The sequence below is a fragment of the Sus scrofa genome, chromosome 3 (assembly GCF_054392235.1).
Source record: "Sus scrofa isolate SSC_HxYL_T2T_F1_AM1 chromosome 3, Sscrofa_HxYL_maternal_Yorkshire_Landrace_v2.0, whole genome shotgun sequence".
NCBI lineage: Eukaryota > Metazoa > Chordata > Mammalia > Artiodactyla > Suidae > Sus > Sus scrofa.
Window position 1 is genome coordinate 135,816,608 of NC_139385.1, and position 27,791 is coordinate 135,844,398.

General features: G+C 35.9%; 1 long non-coding RNA gene across 6 annotated transcripts in view; it reads left to right on the forward strand.

Moving 5' to 3' along the window:
• The window catches only part of LOC146404954 (uncharacterized), a 621,252-nt gene that overhangs the window by 214,509 nt on the left and 378,952 nt on the right, over positions 1-27,791 (forward strand). The window contains exons 3-4 of one of the 6 annotated variants that reach the window (XR_014839819.1): positions 2,346-2,420; positions 2,949-6,030. The exons of the other annotated variants lie outside the window; for them this stretch is intronic. This is a non-coding gene — a long non-coding RNA (uncharacterized LOC146404954). Of the gene's footprint in view, positions 1-2,345; positions 2,421-2,948; positions 6,031-27,791 lie in introns of those variants that run through there. 6 annotated transcript variants of the gene reach the window in all.

Below are 27,791 nucleotides of genomic sequence, written 5' to 3' on the forward strand. Positions count from 1 at the left end.
GGGTAAGGAAATTCTAGGAGACTCATACACCATTCAAATTCAAATTAGTGAGTAATAGTGTCACATTGTGATTTTAATTTACATTTCATCAGTAAGAGACCTTGAGTGCCGCATATAAACATGTATACATATGTAAAGAGTTGGGTGAAACATTTTTTGCCTTTACATTTTTTATTACTGAGTTTAAATATTATTTAACATTCTGCATACAAGTTTTGGTTGATTATATTTTTCAAATATTGTCCCCCAGTACATCACTTGCTTCTTCCTGTTCTTAACACTGAATTTAGTACCGCAGAAGTTTTCAGTTGGTAAAGTGCCATTTGTTATTTTGTTCTTCGTGTATTTGTGAGTGTATGTATGCGCTTATCTGTGATTTTTGAGAAATTTTTGTCTAAATGCAGGTCACAAGATTTCTGTTATGTATGATTCTAGAAATTTTATGGTTTTTTAACAAATGGCTGTGGGTCCCAAGGTTCATATTTTGCATATGATGGTTAGATAGTTATTTATTTTGTAATATTTGGGGGCTAATGTCTATCTATGATTTTGCTAGTTGTTCTTTTCACCACAGATTTTCTTGAATTATTTTGTCCTCTTTTTCTGCCTGCATTTGTACTAATTCTGTGTATTTTTAAGATTCCATTTTATCTTCCTTATTGACTTTTTACTTTTTAATGTATTTTTTGCTTTGTTTGCTATAGTTTTTTTTATGGCTCCAGTTTTTGTCGTATGACTTTCTAACTAATCACAATCTACTTTTTTGAAGAAGAGTGTGCGTGTTGGTAAAGTTGAAATGTTAAGGATGATTAAATTAATCTGTTATCTTTAAAACTGAATCAGGCTCTCAAAAAATAACTAGGCCAAGACTTGTCATTTTTGAGCTAGGTACTGTGAGAGATACCATTTGAGTGAGAGTTTATATATTATTAATTCACTCTTATGTATCTAATATGTAGCATATATTTGGTGTTATTTTTAAATTTTCTGCAGTTTGACAAGGAATTATTGACATATAATAAAGAATGAATATTTACAAGTTCTTGTTGTAGCTCAGTGGGCTAAGAATCCAGAGTTGTTTCTGTGAGGATGTGGGTTTGATCCCTGGCCTCGCTCAGTGGGTAAAGGATTTGATGTTGCAGTGGCTGTGGTGTAGGCCAGCAGCTATAGCTCTGATTCCACCCCTAGCCCAGGAACTTCCATATGATGCAAGTGAAGCTGTAAAACAAAAAAAAGAAGAAATATTTAAATGGACAATTTTATAAGAATTGACGTGAATTTACACCCAGAAAATCATCACTAAAATCGTAATAATGAATAAACACATCATCCCTGAAAGTTTCTTCATGTCCCTTTACAACCTATCCATCTCTCACCTAGTCCATGTCCTTCTTTCTAAAAAACAAACAAACAAACAAAAAAAAGGGAAGCAAGCAAAAAACCCAAAATCAGTTTTCTGTCAGTACAGATTTATTGGCATTTTCTAATATTTACTTAAAAATCATCTATTATGTATTGTTGGTTTTGATATGCATTCTTTCTGATCATAATTATCTTGAGTTTTTGTCTTTGGGATTGCACTAATTAATAGATATTTTCTTTTTATTGCTAAGTAGAATGTATATACCACATTTGGCTTATATGTTTACTTGCTTAAGGAAATTTGGATTGTTTCCAGTTGTGTCTAATACAAATAAAGCTACTATGAACAGTTATGTATAATTTTGTTTGTATATAAGATTATTTTTCCCGTTAGTAAATGCTTAGGAGTAGAATATTTGGGTGATGCAGTAGGAATATATTTCAGTTTCCATTGACTAACACTCTAGTCAACATCCATTACATTGACCAATTTTGAACTGGTCTTGTTTCTTACTTGGTAGTGAAGAGCATAACTTATCTCTTCCACTCCTTTTGTTTTGCTGTCACTCTGTCAATATCTTCATTAAAAGCTATGCTAGCATTTAAAACAATAAGTGGGCAATCATTATAAATGGCCATGCTTCCACCGGGAGAAAATAAACCCTGGATTTATTTGGCATTGAGGTAATTAATGACAAAGGATTTCTGTAATAATTTCACTACTGATTTATTTGCTACGTAGAAATGTCTTTAGCACACCTAGCCACTACTAAGGGTGATTCCACAATGAATGATATTTATGTGCAGCATTTGTCCACCATGTATGTTTTCAAGAAATATAATTTACAAATGGTAGCACAACAGAAGCTCCATGTTTTAAAACAGCATTTCACAATTGCCCAAGACACCTTATGTGTCTCCAGTCTTCTCTTTCTCTCCTCCTGTCTGTCTCAATCTCTCTCTCTTTCTCCTTTTTACTTTAGATCACAGCTGGAGATATAATTTACCTCATCAATGCATCATAAATGTAGAAAATGGATTGAAACAATAAAATTAAGGTAGCCATCTTTATACTTACTGACTTTGCTTTTCAATTAAATTGCCACTACCAAAAAGACATTGGCAAGGCAATTAATGAAAATGAAAGGCAAGTGGATATATTTTCACATGGAGATAGTTGTGTAGTGGCTTATTGGGAAACTAAGGTTGGAAAAGCAATGGCAATAGTGAGAGTTTGGCTCTCAGCTACACTAGTGAGCTCCTTATTTATTTCAGCAGGGTTACTTCTTTCTGAACTGTACTTTCTCTTCCTGTAAATAAATGGGTCAGACTAGCAAGGCAATTTTCCTTAGAGGTCAACAGAGGTACTTCTAGGATTCTACAAAATTGTGACCAGAATTTCACTTCTAAATCACATTCAACTTAAGAAAAAAAAGCCTGAAAAATTATACATTTAAATGTGTTATAGTACAATTTTTACACTTTGTGTCCCTTGCGGAGCAAAAGCTCAGTTAACTCCTTTTTTGAATGGAACAGAATAAAGTCTTTCTGCATTCTTTTTAAATTAAACATTATTATTATTCTAGGGACTAATTTGTGTCCCCGCCAGAAATCATGTTGAAACCCCAACCCCCAAAGCTGTGGTATGTGAAGATGGAGCCTTGAGAAGTTAAGGTTGTGAAGGTGCAGCTACTGAAGGCGTTAGTGCCCTTATAAAAAGTGGCATTGCTGGCTCCTTGAGGGTGAACTTCTAGCCTCCAGAACTGTGAGAAAATAAATTTCTGTTGTTTGAGGCCTCAGTCTAGGTATTGTGCTAAGGTAGTTCAAGCTAAAACTGTTTTTTGAGTGTAACAGAATTGTCTTTGCTGTATTCTTTTCTTAATTAAACATTGTCCTTGTTTGTAGTTAATAAGTGCGTGAATCAGAGTTTTGCTCACACTATGCAACCAAAACGAAACCCAGAAATAATTAGTGTGTTACAGGTTTTATCATACGGTAACACTCATAAATACCCTTCCCCCAATTCACAATTACATATTCACTGAAATGGCTTTATTCGTCCATGTGATTTCCTATTACATGACTATTATCCATGTCACTGCACACATTTTAATTTAACTTTGTTTATTAAAAAAATCCCCTTGCCTGTTTTCCACATTTTGTATAAAATATGTAAAACTACATATAAATAGCATTTAACAAAAATATTCTGCAACATGAATGCAAAATCCATGAAATATATGGCTTCTTATATATTCTGAATTTTAATCTTGATTGATTTCAATGTCGGGAAGAAATAAATAAATACATGTATACATATCTAAAGGTGCCTTATTCTCAGTGTTGAGTTGCTGGTAAGTTTCCTGTTGATGAGGTCAGCATCACACTGAGGTGTCAGAAGTTCCTACTTGTGGGTGTAGAATATGGTGATTTATTAAGGAAACCAAAGAAAGGCTTAAAGGGAATAGGAAGAACCCATGGGTAGCAGAGAATATATGATGAAGCTGAAAATGTTTAATATCAAATACTAAAATTCAAAAATATGTACCAAAGCTGTCAAGTTAAAATGAAGGTCCTGGTTCAGAAAAGTCAATAACATACACATTGTGGTTTTTGTTTTTGTTTTGTCTTTTTAGGGCCACACCCAAGACATATGGAAGTTCCCAGGCGAGGGCTTAAATCAGAGCTGCAGCTGCCAGCCTACATCACAGCCACAGCAATGCCAGATCCAAGCCACATCTGTGACCTACACTGCAGCTCATGGCAACACTGGATCCTTAACCCACTGAGTAGGGCCAGGGATTGAACCTGTACCTCATGGATACCAGTCCGGTTTATTACTGCTGAGCCACAGAGGAAACTGATGCACATGGTAGATTACAGAATAGTGAAACCCAGAGACGTAAGGGAAGGTATTAAATTTTCCTAAGTGCATACTCTGTGCCGGAGACTTTCCTAGGTTGGATCACAAAAGTTATGCATGTTATCACATTGAAAGAATGGGAGAGTTTGGACCCTTCCCTCATAAAATACTTCTGGAACCTACCAACTGAAGCTTTCGTATCAGTGAGTGTTGAAAACTATTTAGTTAGTTGAAAACTATTTAGTTAGAATTAGGACTTTTTAGGCAAGATGCTTGGTTATCCACTTCCTGCAAAATATTGGTTTAATTTTTGTTTGATTTATTTGTGTAACTAAAGAATCATCCTGGCAATTTTACCAAAATAAAAGAAATTTTTCCTAATTATTTTCACTGAAAAGTGTCACAAATTCACAAAAGGCAACACTAATAATCAATTAACTTGCCAATCAAACAAAATAAACTGCCTTTTCTCTAGTAATTCTATTATACATAAGTTCCTCTTTCCCTCTCTCAATACTTCCTGGGTTGAGCTTGAATGGAAAGAAAGGCTTAAATGTGGTTTTAACATGATTTAGTTAACCTTATTATGCAATGCAATGATAAAAATTGGTTAATTGGTTTTCTGGAACATGAATTTTTTTGTCAAATCAGTTAATTTTCCAAATTGCCTATGTAGAGTTAAGCATCAGTCATATGGTGAAAATTTTATTTAAAATCACTTTTTGCAATTATTTGTTTTATAAAATATATTTTGCTATGCACTACCATCTACCGTTTCAATTTTCTTAGCACAATTACCAGTGTCTTGGAGAAAGAATGATGAAAGTTTTGTTGATGCCATTCACAGCATCTTTTCAGCCTGTTTCACTTTTTAGATGTGGCGTTGAATGGATTTTCTAAAATCAGCCCAGAGTTGTCATTAGGCACTGAAGCCTTACTCTGGGCATGGAAAGGGGTCTCAAATATGTTAGAAAACTATCTTCTTAAATCATAAAGTCAAATCTATGGGATTTATCATCTACCTCAGGAAAAATAATGAATTAAGCTAGATTATCACTAAAATTCTTGCTATTTCTAATATTCTGCAACATTGACCTAAAGGAACATTTTCTCTTAAGGAGAGATAACTGACCTTTCTAGAGGAGCAAATTTGTGCAAATAGTATGCTGGGCATTTTATATTCACTTTTTCATTTAATTTCCCTCTGAATGTGACAGAGCTTTTTACAGATGAGGAAATTGAAGCTTGGAGAGCTGAAATAGCTAGCAATCTACTCCACAGCTCCTGTTTTTTTCCACTGCATTGGCAACACATTTTTTCCCCAAATGACATGCAGATCAGGGTATTTAATAGACCTGGAAGGACATAGAATGTATCAAAATTATTATAATTAGTAGCATTTATATATGAAATGTTAAAAAACAATTTTTACTTTGAAATTTCCCATCATGAACGATATTCAATTTGATATTTATGCAGTTATTGTGGATTGCAGTGCTGAAATGGAAAGAGCTTAAGGTTGGACCCAGAAAGCCCTGACTTAAAAGCATTACATTTGCTGTTCTCTAGATCTGTTGTTTGGTCAAAATGTTGTTTCCCTAAGCTAAAAACTGACTTCACAGTGTTCCCATTGTACTTTATCTGTAATTCTACTTCAGTAATTATGTTTTGATTTGTTTGCTGTTCAGTCTCTTTGTGACTCTCTTCTCAACCAATATATTTTGAACATTTAAAGGACAAAAACTTTGTGTCCCTGACAAGTAATAACTTAAAATAAACACGTGTTAGATGAATCATACTAAAAAGTTTTGTTAAATTACATTGGGATTTTTACATGATAGATGTCGAAACTGACGCCCAGGGAGCACTAGTTGCAGTAAGTCCACAGTGCCAGAGACAGATGTGGAAAACCATTGTTCTTCTGGTAATAAAGGAGGTGCTTTTTTACATAAACCCCAGAAGTATGCTTTGCTGTTTTTGCACACTGGGCATTATGGAGGATTATGTCTCTGAAATTGCTATTTGTGATTTTCTACGAGTAAATAATAATCACACTCATCACTTCTATGTGCACAGGATGGGACAGCAATCACCTTGAGCAGATTTTCATGATTATGGGAGGAATCTTTAAGAAGGTTTTTTCTTTATCATTATGCAAATATAAACAATTACTTGGGTGGAGGGATCAGACTGATTTGCCCTGGCTTGGACAACGCTGCCTGCCATTTCTGAGAGACCTGGGCATCTGTACTGTTGAGAGGAAATGGCCAGTTTACATAAAGAGCACAGGGACTTCCAGGAAGGGAGAGGACAATACCCCAAATTCTAAGACCCTGAGAATCCAGTGTTTGGAAACCTATTTGTATGAACCATGTGACCCTATAATTACTCTGCTGGGAAGCAAAATATAACAAGGATCTGAGAACAGAATTCCTTAAGAGAGAAATCTGAATTGGTACCTGTGCTAAACAAATAGACTTGGTGAAAAACCCAATTAGAACATTGTGAAGGCTGAGTGTGGTGTGGAGAAGGTGGCTGAGCTGATAAAACTGAAAAGAGATAGCAGTAAATGTGAAGTCTGATGAGAGGCAGCATGATGTTGCCAGGAGGAATGCATATTTGCAAAATGATCATTGCAACAGAGGACACTCATTAAATCAGGTAGAAATAGTCCTCAAAATTGCACCTAGTGGCAGCAAACAAAGCATTACGGTAATAAGTTGATTTCACATTTCCTTGGGAGAAGGAAGACTGCTTCTTAATCAGGAAAAATAGGTGCTTGAATGTCATTTTTACACAGGGAGGAGATGTGAAGCACATGTGTTTTGCAGGTGGTTAAGTCTTTCCCATACCTGGCGTTGGTCATGCCAGTGCAGGCTGTGTAGAGACAGAGGTGTCATTAGCATTAGAGAAAGCTTGCTCCCATCGTTCTTAAAGAGAGAGCTCCTTTTTTGACAGTAGGTTGAATGGAGGATCCTCTCAGGTTTCTCTTCAGGCCAAGTATGACTCCGCTGATTACCGCTGCACCTGTTTTGCACAAGGCACACTTCTGGTATAGGGTGGATCCAGCCTCTGTGTGCAAGAGATTTACCTTTCCAGGGCTAAGCTGAGCCCATGGAGAGTCATGATGAAATGTGTAAAGAAGCTGTTTGGAATAATCATTAGGAATATCTATGGAATATTGAAGAAGGTAAAGATTCCACCTAGTCATTGTGATGGAAACTTTCTATACAGGGAATCATGATTGAAAAAGTCTGTGTATATATACACTGCATCTTCCTAATCCAATCATCTGTCGATGGACATTTGGGTTGTTTCCATGTCTTGGCTATTGTGAATAGTGCTGCAGTGAACATGCAGGTGCATGTGTCTCTTTAAAGGAAAGTTTTGTCTAGATATATCCCCAAGAGCGGGATTGCTGGGTCATATGGTAGTTCTATGTATAGATTTCTAAGGTACCTCCATACTGTTCTCCATAGTGGTTGCACTAGTTTACATTCCCACCAACAGTACAGGAGGGTTCCCTTTTCTCCACACCCCCTCCGGCACTTGTTATTTCTGGACTTATTAATGATGGCCATTCTGACTGGTGTGAGGTGCTGTTAAGCACTAAGAACTATGTCTAGTCACTTATGATGGAGCATGATAATGTGAGAGAAAAGAATGTATACATGTATGTGTAACTGGGTCAGGTCACTATGCTGTACAGTAGGGAAAAAATGTATTGGGGAAGTAACAATAAAAAAATAAAAATTAAAAGAAAAAGAAAAAGTCTCTGAATGAGGCGTGGAAATTCAACAGCGAGAAAACAGAGCTCCCACTCTCCAATCTTTCTTTGGGAAGCAAAGAGATTGTAGTGTTTGCACTATTTTCCTTGAAAATTTGTTTGTTTGCTTGTTTTTTTACATAGATATATGTTTATGTGGCAAACGTAGGTGTTTAATACATAGATATTAATTCATATGTGGCAAAACAAACTTTTTCTGTGGAAAAAGGCACAATTTCTTTGCATTTATCCTCTAAAAGCAAACTACTTTGCAAAATTGAAGCAGTAAGTTTTAAAGTCAAACATTACAGCTTTAACAATGTCTTGGAATCAAATTCAAGGTTATGCTATTCAGTAGTTTTTAATTTCACTTTACTGAAATGGGTTTTCATGATTAGGTGACATTGGAGGAAACCCTCAGAAACTGCTGAATCATATCCTGTTGGTGCGAGAGAATCCTTGCTTGCTGCTGTTTATTTTTTTATTTTTTTAATTTATGTATTTATTTTTCCGCTGTACAGCATGGGGGCCAAGTTGCACTTACATGTATACATTTTTTTCCACCCTTTGTTCTGTTGCGATATAAGTATCTAGACATAGTTCTCAATGCTACTCAGTAGGATCTCATTGTAAATCTCTTCCAAGAGCAATAGTTTGCATCCATTAACCCCAAGCTCCCAATCCCTCCCACTCCCTCCCTCTCCCCCGGGGGCCGCCACAAATCTATTCTCCAAGTCCCTGATTTTCTTTTCTGTGGAAATGTTCATTTGTGCTGTATCTTGTGAATATCTGAGCTCTCCTCCTGTTGAATAACTATCCTTTTGAAGGGTTTTATTTTTCATCCAGATCATCAGGACTAACTCTGTTTAAAAGACCCTCAGTACAAAGAATGGAAGTCCTTTCTGTGTGTATATGTTTTCCCCCTTTTACTGAATCTGTAAAAGAAGAATAATTGCAGTTGCTACTTCCTTCCTGTCCTCTGTAGTGGTTTTGTACCAGGTCTGTGCTTTCCAGGAAGATATGCAGTACTAGGTACAGGTCTAATAAACCACACAAATGAATGCCTCCATAATCAGGTTATATTTTACTTTAAATATTTTGCACAACTCCATTTCATTAACATTTTCAAGTACAAGTTTAATGAAACGCTGTTTAGGAAAGTAAATCCCAATTCAGAGTAATATATTCTAGGAAATTCTAGTTCTCAGATTCAGTAGTTGGTTGTCATTGCACTTTCACACATTAAAAGACAAATCTTTAAGTCAAAAAGTTAATAGTTGGAATTCCCTGGGGCTTAGAAGGTTAAGAATTTGGTGTTGTCACTGTGGTGGCTTGAGCTTAATACCTGGCCCAAGAACTTCCTCATGCTGTCGGCGTGGCCAAAAACAAAACAAAAAGCGTCAAGAGTAGTGATCACTAAAGTTTTTGTCTACATATCAAATGACAAATTGCAAAGTTGTAGGCACCAATTGAACATCAAAGACTGAAGAATATTTCAAGCATTTTTTTATCATTCTCTGTTCCCTTCCTCCACAAAATAACATTTCTCACTTGTAGTTTACCAGTTAGTTTCTCACAATTCTGGTGAGAAAATGAATAATTTAATGTAGTCAGGACCTGAGGTAACCCACATATTTTAGTCAACGTGCAGTTCTTCAGTGGGTAAGTAATGCCGATTAGACAAATGGTAATGATAGATATGATGTGATCCCACTGGACTTTATTTTTAAATAGGATTATATAGCCTCCTTTTTATCTTGTATCTTAGGCTAGTCAGAGCAGAATTTAACAACTGTAATAGCTGTGCAGATTCAAATGGACTTTAACATCATTGTTAGATTTCTGTCATCCAGACCATAAACTCTTGCTTAGTTTTACATAGAATAGATTTGTTTATTCTTATTTTTTATGAATTGTGTGTGTGCACACATGCTAATTCAAATCAATTTCAGAGAGGGGAAGAATAGTAGTGATTTTATCTAAATCACATTAACCTTCGGTGAAATTCAATGACAAGAGACTTAAGACAATTTCAGAGTTGAAAAGCCCAACTTTCAGAGAAGTTAGTTTCCTCATGTGTCCTTGTTGGAATGATTCAACCTAGGTCTCCAAATCAATGCTCTTCCCACTCTGCTGTCTGAGCAGCCTCGGGCAATAAAGAGGAACAGTAAAGCAAATATAGAGACCTAAGTGGTCATTAAACAGTGTTAAAAATAAGACGCCATAATTGCCTTCTGTCTTAATTCTTGATAGTTTTTAACAAATGCCTTTGTCTAAAGACCCTACTGGATGACATTTTTATTCCATTTAACAAGAAAATAAGTGGGGGAGGAAGAGAAGTAGGAGAAAGATGATCAAAGGCAAGTGGGTAGTGAGTATAAGAGGGCAAGTGATGGCAGATGTCCAGTCTCAGCCCAAGGTGATTTGAGCCATGTGCCAGGCTTGGGATGCAGCTGCATTGTCCCAGGTGCAGAATCTATTTATTTCCCTAAGTGCTTCAGGGGTATTCTCTATAGGAATCTGCCTCTTGGGAAACCTTCCTTCCTTTCTCCTTCACATTGTTATTGCATCCTCTAGCTGTGGTCCAGGCCAATCAGGTCACCCAATTCCTGGAGCTCAGAAAGTTTGTAATTCTGAAAAGGGAGCCAAGTCTTTCACCTTATTTGTTATCCCAGAAACTGATTTGTATGCCAAGTGGTTGTTTTCCCCAGAATCTACTCTGTTTTCACTGTCTGGAAGAACTAAGACAACTCAGGGAAGCTAACGTAGTTCATCCCAGCCCTGTTCCCTTCAGATACCCACAAATGAGATATATGAGTGATGTGCATTTTCCCAAGGTCGTTTTAGCTCCCTGGCAGGAGTATTAGAGGGCAGGTCATTTGTGTGAATACAGCAGCATAAAGACCCTTGAAATTATGAAAAGTTTCTATAGCTTGGCATAAAAACCAAACACTCCTCTATCACTGGTCCAGAATAGTCATGAAATTGAAGTCTTGTTGCTATAGGGAGTACACGAGGTACATGATTAATGCTGAAAGGAAGGACTTGAGAATTTGAAGATTGTGCATTTAAAAATCCAGTTTTATAGCTTCCTTTTGAAAAACTCGAAGATCTGACAAAGTTGGCCTACATTTCAACATGACATCTTTCCAGCTGAATTTGAACTTAACATTGGATGTTCTTTAAATAGGGCATGAGCTGTCCAGGTTTCTGCAGTCCCCACCAAAGGCACACTATAACCATATCAACTTTAATTTTGTTGTCTTCTCTCAGCTATGTTAATCGTCACTTTTGGTTATTGGCTTTTGCTCACCTTAAGGAAAAGGCCAAAAGCAAATTAAAACAGTAAGGCAATGTTAAGTGATGCAGTTTAATGATTTTTTTTTTTTTTAGAGCCACCCATTTGGCATATGGGAGATTCCAGGCTAGGGGGTGAATCCGAGCTACATCTGCCAGCCTATACCACAGCCGCAGCACTGCCAGAGACAAGCTTCATCTGCAACCTACACCACAGCTCACAGCAATGTTGGATCCTTAACCCACTGAGCAGGGCCATGGATTGAACCTACATCCTCATGGATATTAGTTGGTTTCATTTCTGCTGAGCCACAATGGGAATTACAGACTCCAGTTTAATGAATTTTGAGTAAGATGAGTATCTAACTTTTTCTTTTCTCTTCTTTCTATTTTACCCACTTTTGTGCGCTAGACATTGCATTAGGCAATGTAAATGCATTGTCTCCTTGGGTTTTTACCAAAACCCCTCAAAATTTGTATTATCCACACTTAATGATGGGGAAATAAAAGATATGAGAAAATAAGCAAGACTCCAAGATGAGATGATGATTAGAGCTCAAACAGATGATGCTGGCGCCTGTGACATATTCTGAAGACATAAATTAGAACCATAGCTGAATGTTTGTTGTGGCGGAAACATGCTGTTTATCAAAAGTGAGTACATTATAGGGGTCTGAGTTCCAGTGACGAGTCCTTCCCAGGTAGCATGAGCTACGAATCTCTCTGCAACCCAGCTTCCTCAATCATACCTTTCCAGAGTAATAGTCCATCTTTGTCTTTCCATTTTTCCAAACTGCAACCCACCCACCTTTGTGTTCTCTCCCAGAAATTTCCTACATGTCTGTGATTCATTGGGCTCATGCTTCTCTGTCATCCTGGCCAGAACTTCTCCCTTGGTTCAGCTGTCCCGTCCTGTCTGAATTCTTCTTTGAACTTTATGGATACAATAAACTGCTCTTTGTCTTTGGTGTTAGGATTGCTCTGCTATAGTATTCATCACATTTTATCTGAGCTAGTTGTTGATGTTTCTCTGTGTTTTACTAGATTTTGAACTACCAACTGTAAGCATTTTACACTGTATTGAATTCCTGTAAGCTACAGCAGCATATGGAACTTAAGAAAATTTTAATTAAATTGGTAGGCTGAATAAAGTAGCATATAAATAAAATAATGCATACAGTTCTGTATTCTTCCTGAGTTAGTTAATAATCAATTGTTTTTATAACCAATTCCTTGGTTTTTCTTAGACTTTTTTTATGTGTGAGTGCCATAAAAATAGTTGAGAGTATTTGAAATAGTAAAAAATTTAGGTGGTTAGATAAGATGAAAATTAGTGATATTAAGGCAGATATAGATTAGAGCTGATGCTTTGAAAGAAAGCTATTCTAATGAAGTGTGGATAGTTTTAAAGATTTGGCATCAAGAAGTAAGAGGACTACTGTCTTTTCTATAAAGTGAGTGAGCAAAATGAATTTTGTGTCATGTGACTGTAAGAATTCATTTTTCAAAGCTATCATGATATGAAAAAAAAATTAGAATTACTATGAATGTCTATCTTAAATAAGTTAGGGGGACATTTTTTGAGCACATAAAATCCCTTTGTGCCAAGACTGGGAGATGAAAGCTAAAGACATGATTCCTCTTTTTCAGGGATCAAGGTTGTTAAGTCAACACAACATTGTTGATAAAACGTCAAAAGTAATATTATAGTGGTATGCTATTAATTATCTCTGTGTTCTTTGGCAAGCATTACAATCTACTTATTTTATTTTATTTTATTTCATTTTTTTTGGTCTTTTTGCTATTTCTTTGGGCCGCTTCTGTGGCATATGGAGGTTCCCAGGCTAGGGCTCCAATCGGAGCTGTCGCCACCGGCCTACGCCAGAACCACAGCAACGCGGGATCTGAGCCACGTCTGCAACCTACACCACAGCTCACGGCAACGCTGGATCGTCAACCCACTGAGCAAGGGCAGGGACCGAACCCGCAACCTCATGGTTCCCAGTCGGATTTGTTAACCACTGCGCCATGACGGGAACTCCTCTACTTATTTTAATGTCTTCATCTGTGAAGCAGATTAATTGAATTAGATACATTTAGGACTTCTTTTAGCTTGGGGACTTACAAATACTTCTCTGGAGGAATCTTCTAATTTCTTTAAATCCAGACGTATCTTCAAAGGTAGAATATATATTAACTTTCTAAATATTTCGAGTTATATCTGTAAATCCAAAATTCTAAAACCATGTGTAGAGGCAGTCCAGAGGACCACTGAGGGACAATGTAAGTCTTTTGAGACACAGGGAGATATACTCAGTGCCTGTTAGGAACTATACATACACTAGCTTGAGATATTTCACAGTTTCAGTGTTGGATCCCATTGCCTATCTTTCAGTAATGTCCTATTTTTGTGCAGCTGGGTTCACTGATTTCTAGAATAAAAAATAAGTACAAATGTAAAGCAAGAGAATCAGTGTGGAATAGGAAATGAACATGGTGGCGTCCAACCTGATCTCAAGGTTTGAAAGGTGATATGGAGCCGAAAAGACACATTTAATATCAGTAATCATGATTATTCAAGAATGAAACAATTTTTCATTTACCATAAATTATTTTTTCAAAGCTCTAGCTATTGGGATGCAAATACTCATTAACTTTTTGAAACTTTTTAATAAATAAATGAAACTTTTAGGTACTTCTTTAAGATGTGCCACGAAAAAAAAAAAGTACTAAAATGTTAAAGGCACCATTCACTAGGAAAGTTTGAAAACAATTGGTATAAATAATTTCAGATAGTTTTCTCTGTTATTGTATACAAAATGAGTACAGTATTTTTTAATAGCTATGGTGAAGCCAAACTTTCACTCAACAGATAAAATGTTTCTATTGAGAAAAGATACCTTGTTTTTCTATAGTTAGGTAGCTGGGTAAGGGCAAGCTATGCTCCCTGTCTATATTATCTACACTGATGGTACAAAGACAAACTAATTGTCATTCTCAAATCCTTTTACAAAATACATATTCCTATAGAGAGGTTAAATAGAAAGGAAATAACAGCTGCTAAACAATTTCCATAATTATGGAAACTAGATGTGATCTCCATTCTCTTGGTGAATTGCCAATATGTCCAGCTGGTAGAAACAATTGGCTGGGTAGGTATGGAAGGGGCACTGTTGATTTTAACAAAAGACTTGGCAATGAAGCGTTTATGATGTGAATAAGGCCTTTTTCTATGCATGTATTTTACTGTCCAATTTCTTTTTCATTATCAATATATTATCCAGTAATTGAAATAAACACAGAGGACACAGACATGATGAAAGATGATTACAAATAATTTATAGTTTTATCACTTCTGCACACTACTAACGTGTTGGAGAGTACCAGTTAATTCTACTGCTTTCCCATTATAGGATGTTTTAAAGACACTACTGCAATCACATTGACTGTAAAATTATTCTGTACTTCACCACAAGCTTTTTCCATATAAGGATGTAACCTTTATAAAAATGATTTTAATTATGGCATGTAGTTCCAATAAGCAGAATTACTATAAACTACTGAGCTAATTCCTATTATTAAACATTAATATTTGTTTCACAATTTTCACTGTGGTGACTAATGCTGGTTTCAGTTAAACGTGATGGACACAAAGATGTATTCAGTTGCCTCTCCAGAATCCATCCTAAAAGGACAATAAATTTTTTTTTAAAAAAGCATAACCTCAAAATAAAAGGAGAGAATGAGATAAGAGATGGCAACAACAAAGTATTTCCAGAGAATTTTGAAAACTCTAAGATCAGTGGATGATTTTACTTCACTTGTGAGACTGGAGAAAGCAGAATCTTAAACCTATAGGCAGGGGCCACTCATTCCAGGAGAAGTTTGGAAATGTGCTGTCTCAATATTTTGAATAAGAGCAGCTTTGAATGCAAGGATGAAAGGCAACACAGAAGGCAGTGGGAATGTATATAATTATATTAAAAATAAAAACTTGAGATATGTATATATATCAACAGTACCCCTCAGTAACTGATATAATATATAGAAAGAAAATTCATAAATATATATGACTTGAAAAGCACTATTAACAAATTTTGCCTAATTGAAATCCATAGAACACTCTATGGCTAACAGCAGAATAAATTTTATTTTCAACTCAAAGTGAAGTAATCATCAATATGGGCCATATGCTAGGGCATAAAAGGACTCTCAAAAAATTGAAAATGCACAAAGTTTTAGAATCACAAAGTACTTAAATTAGAAATCAAGAACAAAAATATTTAAAATCCCCAAATATTTGGAAAACTACAAACAAGAAAGTGAAAATCAAAAAAGAAATCAAAAGTAAAGTTAAATAATAAATTTTAACAAAAAAAAAATTGGGCTCAAGTCTGACTAGATTCAAGTGTGGCTGGGTAATTCATGAAGATAACTGTTGTGTTCTTTCTGTTAATCCTTTTTCTCTTCTCTTGGAGAATAACTGACAATAATTGAGATGTGCTTTTGTTTTCCATGGCTTTTAAAATATTTGTGTTTTGGGGCTAAATGCATAAGTTAAGGATTGAGAAGGCAATTTTTACCCAGGATTTGATATTTGAAAGCCGAGGATAACTGAGGGGAAATACACTGAAGTGTCTCTGTGTGGAGAGGGTAGAGTTGAGCTTTGAGTGAAACACAATGTCGACTTTTAGTATTTAAATTTCAGCAGGCATGCAGTCTGTACATGTGTGCATACACATGCTCTTTGTATGGTAACCTGTACTCATGCCAAGGTGGGTTAAGTCGATTTTAGCTCTTTCATTGCCTTTACATTACCTCTAACAAAATATTTAAGCCCAGTGTCATAAAACAGGTCCCATGCTGGGTCACACTTCCTGAATATTGCTGTCAATATTTCAGTGCCGGCTATAGAAAAATAAATTAAATAAAATAAAAATAAAATAGTAAACTGACTTGTTCACAATATTTTGCTGAAGTTTCATCTAATGTGTGATGTTTTATATATCCCTAAGTATTTTTTCTGTCGTTACAAGATGAAAGCTATGGGTTAATACACACACACACACACACACACACACACACACACACACACACACACACACACACACAGACATAAGAGAAAGAGAGTGCACTAATCTTTCATGTAAGTACATGTCTTCCAAATTGAATTACTATTGTTTTTTCCTCACAATTTGACTGCAATAATAGCAAACATATTTGACAAGGGTAGTCTGTCTCAAATAAGTGAGAGTCATTGGAAAGCAAGTAATAGACGGCAGCTGGGCATTCTTACTTTGTAAGCAAATAGCAAATCTGCCCACAGGTAAGATTGCTGTGGCCATGAAGATTACTAAGCATGTTGACGCAAACCCTTCTCTTGAGTAGAAATCCAGTGAAAACGAGGAGTCAGCCTATTATAGCAAGTAGGTTTATCCAACAGAGCATGATTTCCCTAAGCTGGATTAGCCTCTTCTTCAGAAAACAAAGGAATTTTGCCACTACTTTAAATAGCTCTTTCCGATTAATCTCCAAAATTTATAAACAACTTCTGCAGCTTCATGCCAAAAAAACAAACAAGCCTATCAAAAAATGGGCAGAAGATCTAAACAGACAGTTCTCCAAAGAAGACATAAAGATGGCCAAGAAACACATGAAAAGGTGTTCAACGTCACTCATTATTAGAGAGATGCAAATCAAAACCACGATGAGGTACCACCTTACACCAGCCAGAATGGCCATCATCAAAAAGTCTAAAAACAATAAGTGCTGGAGAGGGTGTGGAGAAAAAGGAACCCTAGTACACTGTTGGTGGGATTGTGAATTGGTGCAACCACTGTGGAAAGTAGTATGGAGATTCCTCAGAAAACTAAACACAGAATTACCATTTGATCCAGCAATCCCACTCCTGGGCATCTATCCAGAGAAAACCACGACTCGCAAAGACACGTGTACTCCAGTGTTCATTGCAGCACTATTTACAATAGCCAAGACATGGAAACAACCTAAATGTCCATAGACAGAGGAGTGGAACAAGAAGGGTTGGTACATATTCACAATGGAATATTACTCAGCCACTAAAAAGAACGAAATACCAGCATTTTTGCAACATGGATGGACCTAGAAACTATCATGCTAAGTGAAGTCAGCCATACAATGAGACACCAACATCAAATGCTTTCACTGACATATGGAATCTGAAAAAAGGACAGACGGAACTTCTTTGCAGAACAGATGCTGACTCACAGACATTGAAAAACTTATGGTCTCCGGAGGAGACAGTTTAGGGGGTGGGGGGCCTGGGCTGTGGGATGGAAATCCTGTGAAATCAGATTGTTATGATCATTATACAACTACAGATGTGATAAATTTATTTGAGTAATGAAAAAAAAAATACACCAAAAAAAAAAAAAGAAAAGAAAACGAAATCTTAGCTTCAAAAATAAATAAATAAATAAATAGCCCTTTCCATCTACTAGTGTTATAACTTCTTCATGGGCGAGGCAGTTCTGTTCTGTTTTGACTGCAATGCCTGGCATAGTGCCTCAGAGAAGGTAGGCACATGTATATGCATTTTATTAGGCTGCATTTTCTTTAGTGCAGCCAAATGCCATTCTGTCCCAACAGTGGGACACTCTGTTGAGGGATATCTGGAAATCTGTTTTATGCAAGTCCCTGTCTTGCAAATTGTTGGAGCCTACACAAATGATCTCCTTCTAGCAGAGTGTACAGACCATAACAGCCATAGGATTTGCAAAAGCATTCACAGGAGCCACAACCGATGTTGTTCAGAGGTGAGGTCTGACTGTCATGAGCATTTATGGGAAATGAAGGTATTAAATACAGAGCCTTCAAATACAGATCTTCAAATACAGATCCTTCTTAATTTAAAGTTAGTTTGAATTAATTTTAAAACTAATCCACTAAAGTTTGTGTCAGACTTAGACCAATTAAACATAGGAAAGAATGAGTATTAAGTTAAAATAAAAAATAAAGTCAAAGTTTGTAAGTAGATGTAAATTATTGATTACTAGTATAGATAAGTGAGATTAGGACTCTAATCTGAAAAGATAGTTGGTATAAGCAGCATAGGTTTGGAGTCAAATAGATCTAAATTTTAATTAGTGGGCCCACCTTCATTTGGGTGACCTCTGACAAGTAATATAACTTTACTCAGCTTCAGTTACTGTTTCTGGAACATGGAGAAAAGTGTACCTGATATAAATAATCATTTTGAGTATAGATTGAAATGATGTCCCTGAAATGTAGTATTTGTTATACTTACGATCAATGAATACTCGCTATTATCATAATGTTTATTCACATTTTAAGTAGAATTATATTCTTAACAAAAAGAACGCACCTTAGATAAGAGATGCCTGATTTTAATCCTTAGTAAGCCACTCAACATAAATGCATTTGGAATTATTTACTAAGCTATGAAGTTATTTATAATATAAATATTTTATAAAGTATGATACACAGTATTTGTTCATTTGATAAATATTTAATACCTACCATGTGCCAGACACTTGTGTAAGAACCTAGGAAAACACAAACAAGAATCGAGGAAAACACAAAACACAAACACAAATCAACCCCTGCCACACAAGACATGATATTCTAATAAGAGGATAGAATATAAATAAATGAAATATGCCATTAACAACTTTTAAGTTCTAGGGGAAAATATATGTATTAAAAGATATTTTAGACAAGGTAACCAGGAAAGTTCTCTAAGAAGGAAAGCTTTGGATATAAATCTGAAAGATAAAAAGGGCTCAGTAGTGCAAAAACTTGCAGAAAAGCATTCTAGGAAGAGTCAGTACAAAGGCTCTGAGATTGAGCTGTGTGTGAGGAAGGGCAGTGGAGCCAGAGTGGTCAAAGCAAAATAATGAGCAAGGAAGCAAGTGATAGATAATGGGTTTAAAGAGTAAAGCAGAGCCTGATTCGTGTCAGGTCAGGTGGGCTGCGGTAGAGTTTAGACTGAGTTCTGAGTTTGACAGTAAATCGTTGGAGGAATTTAATCAGAGAAGTGACATGATCTGTTTTTAAAAGATAACTATTTATCTGCCGTATGGAAAACTGATTAAGAGAACATGATAACCGGAAAGTAAGATGACCGCTTAAAGTAGTTAATGTAATTGAGGCAAGAAGTGGTCATGGTGTGGGTTGAGTACTTGCTGATGGTGATGAGAAATGATTAGGTGGAATCGAATGTGAATAACTTGAGTACAGAATGATTTTCTAAATCAACTGCTCATTGGGTACAAGGGAAGCAGGGCATTGAAGAGTGACTTGGGTTACTACACCTTCGTTTCTGCCAAAATAAAACCTCTGTTTACCAGATGACCCATTTTATGGTCCAATTTTGTCTTACTTAAGAAATAAATAATTTTTTATTGTGTGTTGACATCTGCTATGTATATCTGCAATGTCTGATGCATAGATTATTTTTACAGATGAAGTGAATTTCACAGTCCCGCTTCCCCACTTTACTGATGGGGAACTGAGTTTTACGTCTCAATCCATTCATTCAACAAAAATTGTTTAGCCTTTTTATCCACCATGATATAAACTAGGCATTAAAATGAGTAAAATGTGGTCCACGTTACCTGCATGTGGCTGGGGGTGGGTAGGTGATGGGATATATACAAGCAATGAATAATGATACACAAAGCACCGTAATATTATTTGACATAAACTAGGTATAGCAAAGACACAAAGAAGGTGAACAATCCAAATGCAAGGAGAGCTATGGCATCTCTGCTACATATTAAATAATGCCTAGAAGTTAGGAAGGTTGACAAAGAGTACAGGTAAAATAACTCCACCTAGGAAAAAAATTGTTTTGAAAAAATATCCAGAGACATTGCAGGGGATTTATTCGGACCAGGAAATGAGCAGTGGTGACAGGTGAGGGTATGAGGATGAACTATGGAGGTGGAAGGAGTTGAACAACACACTTAGAAGGCTTTAAACGTTATGCTGAAGATTTTTTTATACTGTCCTGAATCTGAGTAAATGAAAGAAATGAAGGGGACAGTCTGTTCTCGAAACAGCAATAACATGAAGACCTTTAATCTTCATTCCGATGGATTTTTCACTGTTCCACAAAAAAACTATTCACTTTTGCCAGGAGTCAGAAAGAGCACAATTAAAATTTTCAAGTGGGCACACATACTTTTTTATGAACTCGGGTCTTCAGATCTCACATCCTTTATTCTAACTTTGGACACTTTCCAACCACTGGGGCTTGAATTGAGCTGGACACATTTCTTGGGTTTGAAGAAATAGCCTATTGCTCTGCCTGATTGATGGAGGAAATAAACAAACGGCAATTTGTTCTTTCCTTGGAGAGTCAGACAGTAGCCACCATAATGTGAAATTTAAGATGAGGGAGATGTCAGGGAGGGGACAATGGATGGGGAGAGCCAAAAAACATTCCCAAAGGCAGAAGGGAAATTGTAAAAGCACGTATCTCTCTTTGGCTGTGAAACCAGAAAAGCGGTTTTCCCTTCTTCCTTTGATATGCATTTGTCCTTTTCAAACAAGATCAAATATATGTATTAATGATAATGCTATTTATATATTTTTTCTTCTAGCTAATGTTTCTGTGTTTAATAACTGACATGGCATGATCTTTTTAACCTTGTATAACCTACATGAAGTTGAAAGTTTTCATACCCTACTGTTAGGCTACATATTTTAGATAATATAATTTACTAAGATTTATTAACTGTTAACCCATATGTGGGGCAATTTCTAAGCCACTAAATGAATTAAATCATTTATCACAACAATTCACCGAAAACTCTTACTCTTCATATAAACAGTTTACGGTGGAGAACACACACAATTAACAAGATACCTAGAACAATTAATTTGTCCAAGGTAGTAATGCCATTATAGGTGTTCTCTCTTTAGAGTTTGCACAATTGACTGCAAATCTCATGGATACTAGTCGGGTTTATTAACCACTGAGCCACGACGGGAAGCCCTAGGCATAATTTAATGACAGACAAGTGTTTGGGGTATCTGGGCTTTATATATTACCTGAAGACCCCACAGACTCTTCCCTCTAATAAATAGAAAGCTGCAAGTCTTTGTCAAGTGAATACATGAGGGAGATCACAAAACTCTATGGGAACGGAAGGATGGAACCCTTTACTCACTTCAGAAACAAGATCACGGAGGTTCAGTAAGGGCTTCTAGAGGGAGTGAGCACAGAGTTATCCTCAGCCAGTGCCATGTAGACTCTCTTGTGCTGCTCCACTGGCCTGGACGCCCCTCAGGCTGCATATGTGAGTGAGAAGGAAACACTCCATTTAGTGTTGGAGCCATTGGAAAGCATATGTTTGGGTTCTGTTTTGTCATAGCTGTTAGCCTCTCCTAATTTTATTTACTGTAATCTTAATTTAACTCATAACCTTACTTACATCCTAAGTTTTATCCTAATTTTAAGTTAGTGTTAAATTACTTTATAAATATATCAGCATAAATCTAGTTATTTATTTATATAGTATTTACTGTTTATTTATATAGTATTTATTCTTGATAAATAAGCGCAGCTTTGAATATTTCTGTTAAAGTATTAAATATTTACATAAGTATAAACGTGTAAATTTCCCTGAGGTCCAGCATTTTGATGGAGAACATATTCTTAGGTACCACTTGTATATGTAACTCCGTAGAAATTTTCAGTAATGCTCTGAGGAGATTTTTGGGATGGGTGATATTTTAGCCTAATGTCCATGGAAAGGAGAATGTATATAAGCATTTTGATTCACTTTTGCCATGATGTATGGAATTTTTTTTTGGACTATAGTGTTAAAAAGAATGACCCAGATGTATTCCAGTCAAGGTGGATGAAACTCACAAACATAAAGTTGAAAACAAAAAGAAATTGCAGAAGGGTAGATACATTAGCTCTCTTTTTACTCTAAATTTCAAAAACATTAAAAAATTCACACACTGCAGCACTATTCACAATAGCCAAGATATGGAAACAACCCAAATGTTCATCAACAAATGATTGGATTAGGAAGATGTGGTATAAATATACACAATGGAATACTATTCAGCCATAAAAAAGAACAAAATAATGCCATTTGCAGCAACATGGATAAAACTAGAGCCTCTCCTACCGAGTGAAGTAAGTCAGAAGGAGACAGACAAATACTATCACTTCTATCTGGAATCTAATTTATGGCACAAATGAACCATTCCTCAGAAAAGAAAATCATGGACTTGGAGAATTGACTTGTGGTTGCCAGGGGGAAGGGGGAGGGTGTGAGGTGGATTGGAAGCTTGAGGTTAATGGATGCAAACTATTGCCTTTGGAATGGATTAGCCATGAGATCCTGCTGTGTAGCACTAGAAACTATATCTAGTCACTTATGATGGAGCATAAAATAATGTGAGAAAATTGAATGCATGCATGTATGTGTAGCTCAGTCTCCATGCTGTACAATAGAAAAAAAAAATTATATTGGGGAAAATAATAAAAATATAATAAAAAAAATCACACAAAAATACATTCATGCTAAGTTATGTGCATTTATAGTCAAACTGTAAGTACAAATAAAGAAATTATTTAAATTTTCAGATTAATGGTACTCTTTGGGATCTAGTGAGGGGTGGACTTAAGGATGGGCAGAGGTATTTTAACAATTGTAGTAATACTGTTTGTTTTAAAAGAAGCATATTGGTTACATGGACATTTATTTCCTTATGTTTTTATATTGCATATGATTTAAATGTTTTTATCACTGACATCTTCAATAACAATAAAATTGTAATATACATAAAGTACTACTACAGTGCCTGACCTATAATATATTCCCAGTAAAACTCATTTCTTTTAAGAATTATATTCTATAAATGTACTAACTTATGAGGAATCACATCCAGGTGCAAAGTGCACACAAAAGAGCTTACTGGACAGAGCTAAAATCATGCAGTCAGAGACCAAGATTCTTCATGATGCATTCGTATCCTCAGTACTTTGAACTTGCCTCTGTTAAACCAGACATCCCTCTGTAGTGTCCCCACCTCACCATGTCCTGTATTACATTCGCCTCTGTGGTTTCCTTTCTGTCTCTTGAGGATGTAGCACTTTGCACATATAGAACATATTCTATAGATGCTCCTTGAATGCATTCACAAGCCAGCGAGTGCATAAAGTTATATTTTTTATCTAGATCTATTAACTTAATGAACTACTCCTTCCCTTTCAGCATTAGTTTTTGTTATTTCTAAGATTAATAGAAGCCATGCCATGAGCTCCAACATGCCGCTAACTTTGAGATTCATTGCAGTTACATTTCCAGGTACTCTCCAAAAGAAATGCCAGTCTCTTCCATTATAGAAACAATGTATTAAGTTTTTTCAATCATACAGCAGTTTTTCAATTGTACTGAAAGTAGTGTCTTTCTCAACTAGCATTACTGATTGCAGGCACCAGAGTAATGCTGCCCATTCTTAAACCTCACATTAAGAGAAAAGGTTTAATGTACATACCAGACCCCAAAGCAGGCAATTTGCAGCTTCCTTCTGAGAGAAACTCAGCTTACCTCATGATGTGTTTTAATTCAACAGCCATTTAGTGAAAGTTGTATGAAAAGCATTATGAGTGATAGAAGGGGTGATGCGATTTTGTGCAGTGAATTTGTAAAGCCAGACAGCATCTTTTAAGATCATATAACCAAGACACATTTTGAAGAAAAATTTTAAATTGTGTCAGCAGGGTTTTCCAGAGTCGGCTAGCTGCTCTCGGCATGGCTGTAAATCCCTTAGCATTTCTGTTCTTCTACTTCTTTGTAAATTAAAATAAAAACCTGCCCTTGGCCTCTAATTTTCCTTTATGAACAATTTCAGGTTTATCATCTGCAAAATGGAGAAAATGGTATGACTCGTGCACTAGTTGTGAAAAATTTCTGTGGAAACCTCCTGTTACGTTGCTGTATTATATTAGATAGGGTCACAGTAGCTACTGCTGTTGTTATTGTTCTAATCATGATTTATAGAGAGCTGTGATATTCTACATGGCATCCCATTCCTTGGCACCAAATAGAATGAAAAGAAGATTGTGAATTTTCGTACGAGGCTCATTTTGCTAGGAAAAACTCAGCATCCATACTTTTGTTATAGAGATCTCTTTGCATATGTGGGCATATGCATGCAGGGTTCTGACAGACAGTCACTGCAAAAATCAATGATTCTCCACCATTTCATCTCTAATACTTTATATATTATACTGGTAACTCCTTCAAATTCTTGCTTCAGACTCTCCATCTAATCCACCAAGCTGAACAAGACTTCATATCTCCAACTTTGATATAGCAGATTAGATTCATCATTATAAGTAAGTGTAATGACACCAAAGAAGAAAAAAAAAAAAAACATAGGGTTTATGAATTGGATGTCTGTATCCCCCTCAAAGGGCTATGTTGAAATTTAATCCCTAATGCGATGGTATTCGGAAATGGGGCCTTTGGGAAATGATTGAGTCAAGAGGGTGGAAGTGTCATGAAGGGGTTTAGTGCCCTTATAAGAACAGGCCAGAAAACTAGCTCACATAGCTTCTGCCAGGCGAAGATACCAGAAGTCAGCCCTCTCTCTCTCTGCCCTCTGTCCAGAAGAGGGCTCTCACTAGCACCTGACCACGCTGACCATGACCTTGGACTCTCAGCATAAACAACTATAAAAAATCAGTTTCTGTTGTTACTGAGCCACCCAGTTTATGGTAATTTGTGATAACAGCCTGAGCTAAGACAATGCTTGAACAGAAATCTACTGAACTGTTCTCTTGCATACATAATACTTACATAATACATAAGCATTGCTGTGATTGTTCTCTAGTATTTCAGAATTTCCTCTTGTTTCATGAGTGACTCTGACATATTTCTCTAGAGTGGCTTCTCTGTTCTCTGATGTCACACCTCATTGGTCACTTGGTCATGTTTAAGTCATGCTCTAATTCTCTAGTTGATGAAGCAGTTCAAAAATAAAATAAATTCAGAATCTTGAACATCCTGAAAATTAAAGTGTATCAAAAAATATCAAAACAAAGCACTGACTTTGTCAAATTTATTTCATATAATATGTATTTTCTCTATCTCACTAAACATTCCCATTTTAGATAAACTCAATAAATAATACATTATTATTTTATGAAAATAAAATTTTAATATTATCTCACAGGCACCCTCAAGGGCATGGTCTTTTCTTTGATCTCACACTTACTAATTCCGACAAAGCAAAATATTGGTCTTTCAATATTACATCAGGTATCTGGGAATAACCAAGCCTGGTATACTGTCTGCTTAGCCTGGAACTGACAGGGATGAAGATAAGAGGAAGCTTTGGGGAAAGAAAAAAAAAAAAAAAAAAAGCTAGTTATGTGAGAGAGACACTTTAATTTAGGGTGTAAGTTAAAGTCTCAAAGTTCCAAAAGGGAAATGACCAGCTACCTCCTGGGTGAGGGATACTCCTTTGCAGCATCATGAATGTCAGCAGATCTACTGCAGAGATTTCAATGACCTATCCAACCCTCCCTGAATAATTTCTTTCACAATTAACGAGAGAATGAGCATAATGGAAATTTCACTCTATAAGAATATATGAAGGTTAGATAATCAGTAAAGAAATGTTTGTGAAAATTTTAAAAATCAAAAAGTTACTATTGAGGATTTTTCCATTCATTAGGTTCATTTTGTCTAATTAGCCTTTTGCAAAACCATTTGTGTTTAAGATAAGAATGTGCTGTTGGCGCAAACTGTGAAAACAGAGCATAGAAAATAATAATCTCCTAAAGATGATCACATAAGAATTATGCGTGGTGTGATAGATAGATGGTTATGAGGAGAGAGAGAGAGAATAATAGACACATAAATAGACATTGGAAAGAAAAAGAAAAGATAGTTACTTACCCACTTTAGAATGCAGGAAGGACTTAAATATTTGAACATAATGAATAAGATTTTATTTTTAGTATCATAGTGAAATTTATCTAAATCTTTGCTATTTTACTTAACATTAAAAAATCAGCATTATCTATTTAATATTAAGGAGTAAAATATTTAAAGAAAGAGTTTTAAATCATTTCGCACTTTCATTTGTATTTTTGTGATAGTGATAGTGAACATTCATAAAGGTTATTCGATTTATAATATTTTAAATATTTTAAATCGTACTGTCTTCAGGACCTAACCCCAAGACTAATGTTCTTTGGCGGCCTTCAGTTTAAAAAACTTGCCTTAGAGGTGTTTTCCAGATTCCGCTACTGATTCTGCCCTGGGCTGTTTGTCTGTGATGTGTGGTTCAATTTTCTTTGTTCCCACATAGGTGTCAGCAGAGTTTCCATGAACTTGCTAGGGAACATAACAATGTAAGCAGTGTAAGAACGTTAAATGGAATCCCCCAAGGTAATCTAATATGAGGCATGTTTTCCTCAGTGACAGATAACTGTGCAGATTATTTGGTCATAGCTTTGCTCATACCCATTACAAAGTAAATTATAGGCAGATAGGATGGGTCAGGTGTTCTGTTTTCACTGAGTTGAGTAAATCACAGTAATATTACCAAACTTAACATTTTATTGTCCCCAAACTTGCATATTTATTGTGAACTTTATGAAGCAAAAAACATAACCCAAGGACCTAACTTAGACAAGGCATTTATATTTTTAACACCCTGTAAAATAATATTTATATAATTTTTGCTTTTGTAGCATTTCCATTTGTGTCATGGGGTTGGGGATTTAAAAAAATGTGTAGATCTCAGTTCCCTTTCTAGAACTCGCTACTTGTATAAATTCTGGAATATTATTAGAGGTATAATTACTTCAACTGTAAAATAAAGATAAAAAAATTTTACATTGAAAGATAAAATTATCCAGGATTAGGGATAATTCATATAAATCACATACCTCAGTTCCTGGCTCAAATTATGGGTGCTCTCATGATGGTATTTTTAGTAATATTAGTACTGCTACTAATAAAACCTAATGATAGTTGGAGAAGATAAGATCTATATCAAAACTGATTTCAAAGTTTGGTAATATCATATTTACATTTGGTATTAAGCAATCTTCCTCAAAAGGAGATATCTGCGGAGTTCCCGTCGTGGCGCAGTGGTTAACGAATCCGACTAGTGAACCATGAGGTTGCGGGTTCGGTCCCTGCCCTTGCTCAGTGGGTTAACGATCCGGCGTTGCCGTGAGCTGTGGTGTAAATTGCAGACGTGGCTCGGATCCCGCATTGCTGTGGCTCTGGCGTAGGCCGGTGGCTACAGCTCCGATTCAACCCCTAGCCTGGGAACCTCCATATGCCGCGGGAGCGGCCCAAGAAATAGCAACAACAACAACAACAACAACAAAAAGACAAAAGACAAAAGACAAAAAAAAAAAAAAAAAAGGAGATATCTGCAATAGAGTTTGAAAGACTAATGAAATTCAACATATAGAAATAAGAGGGAGAACTGTCCAGGAAACTCAATAAT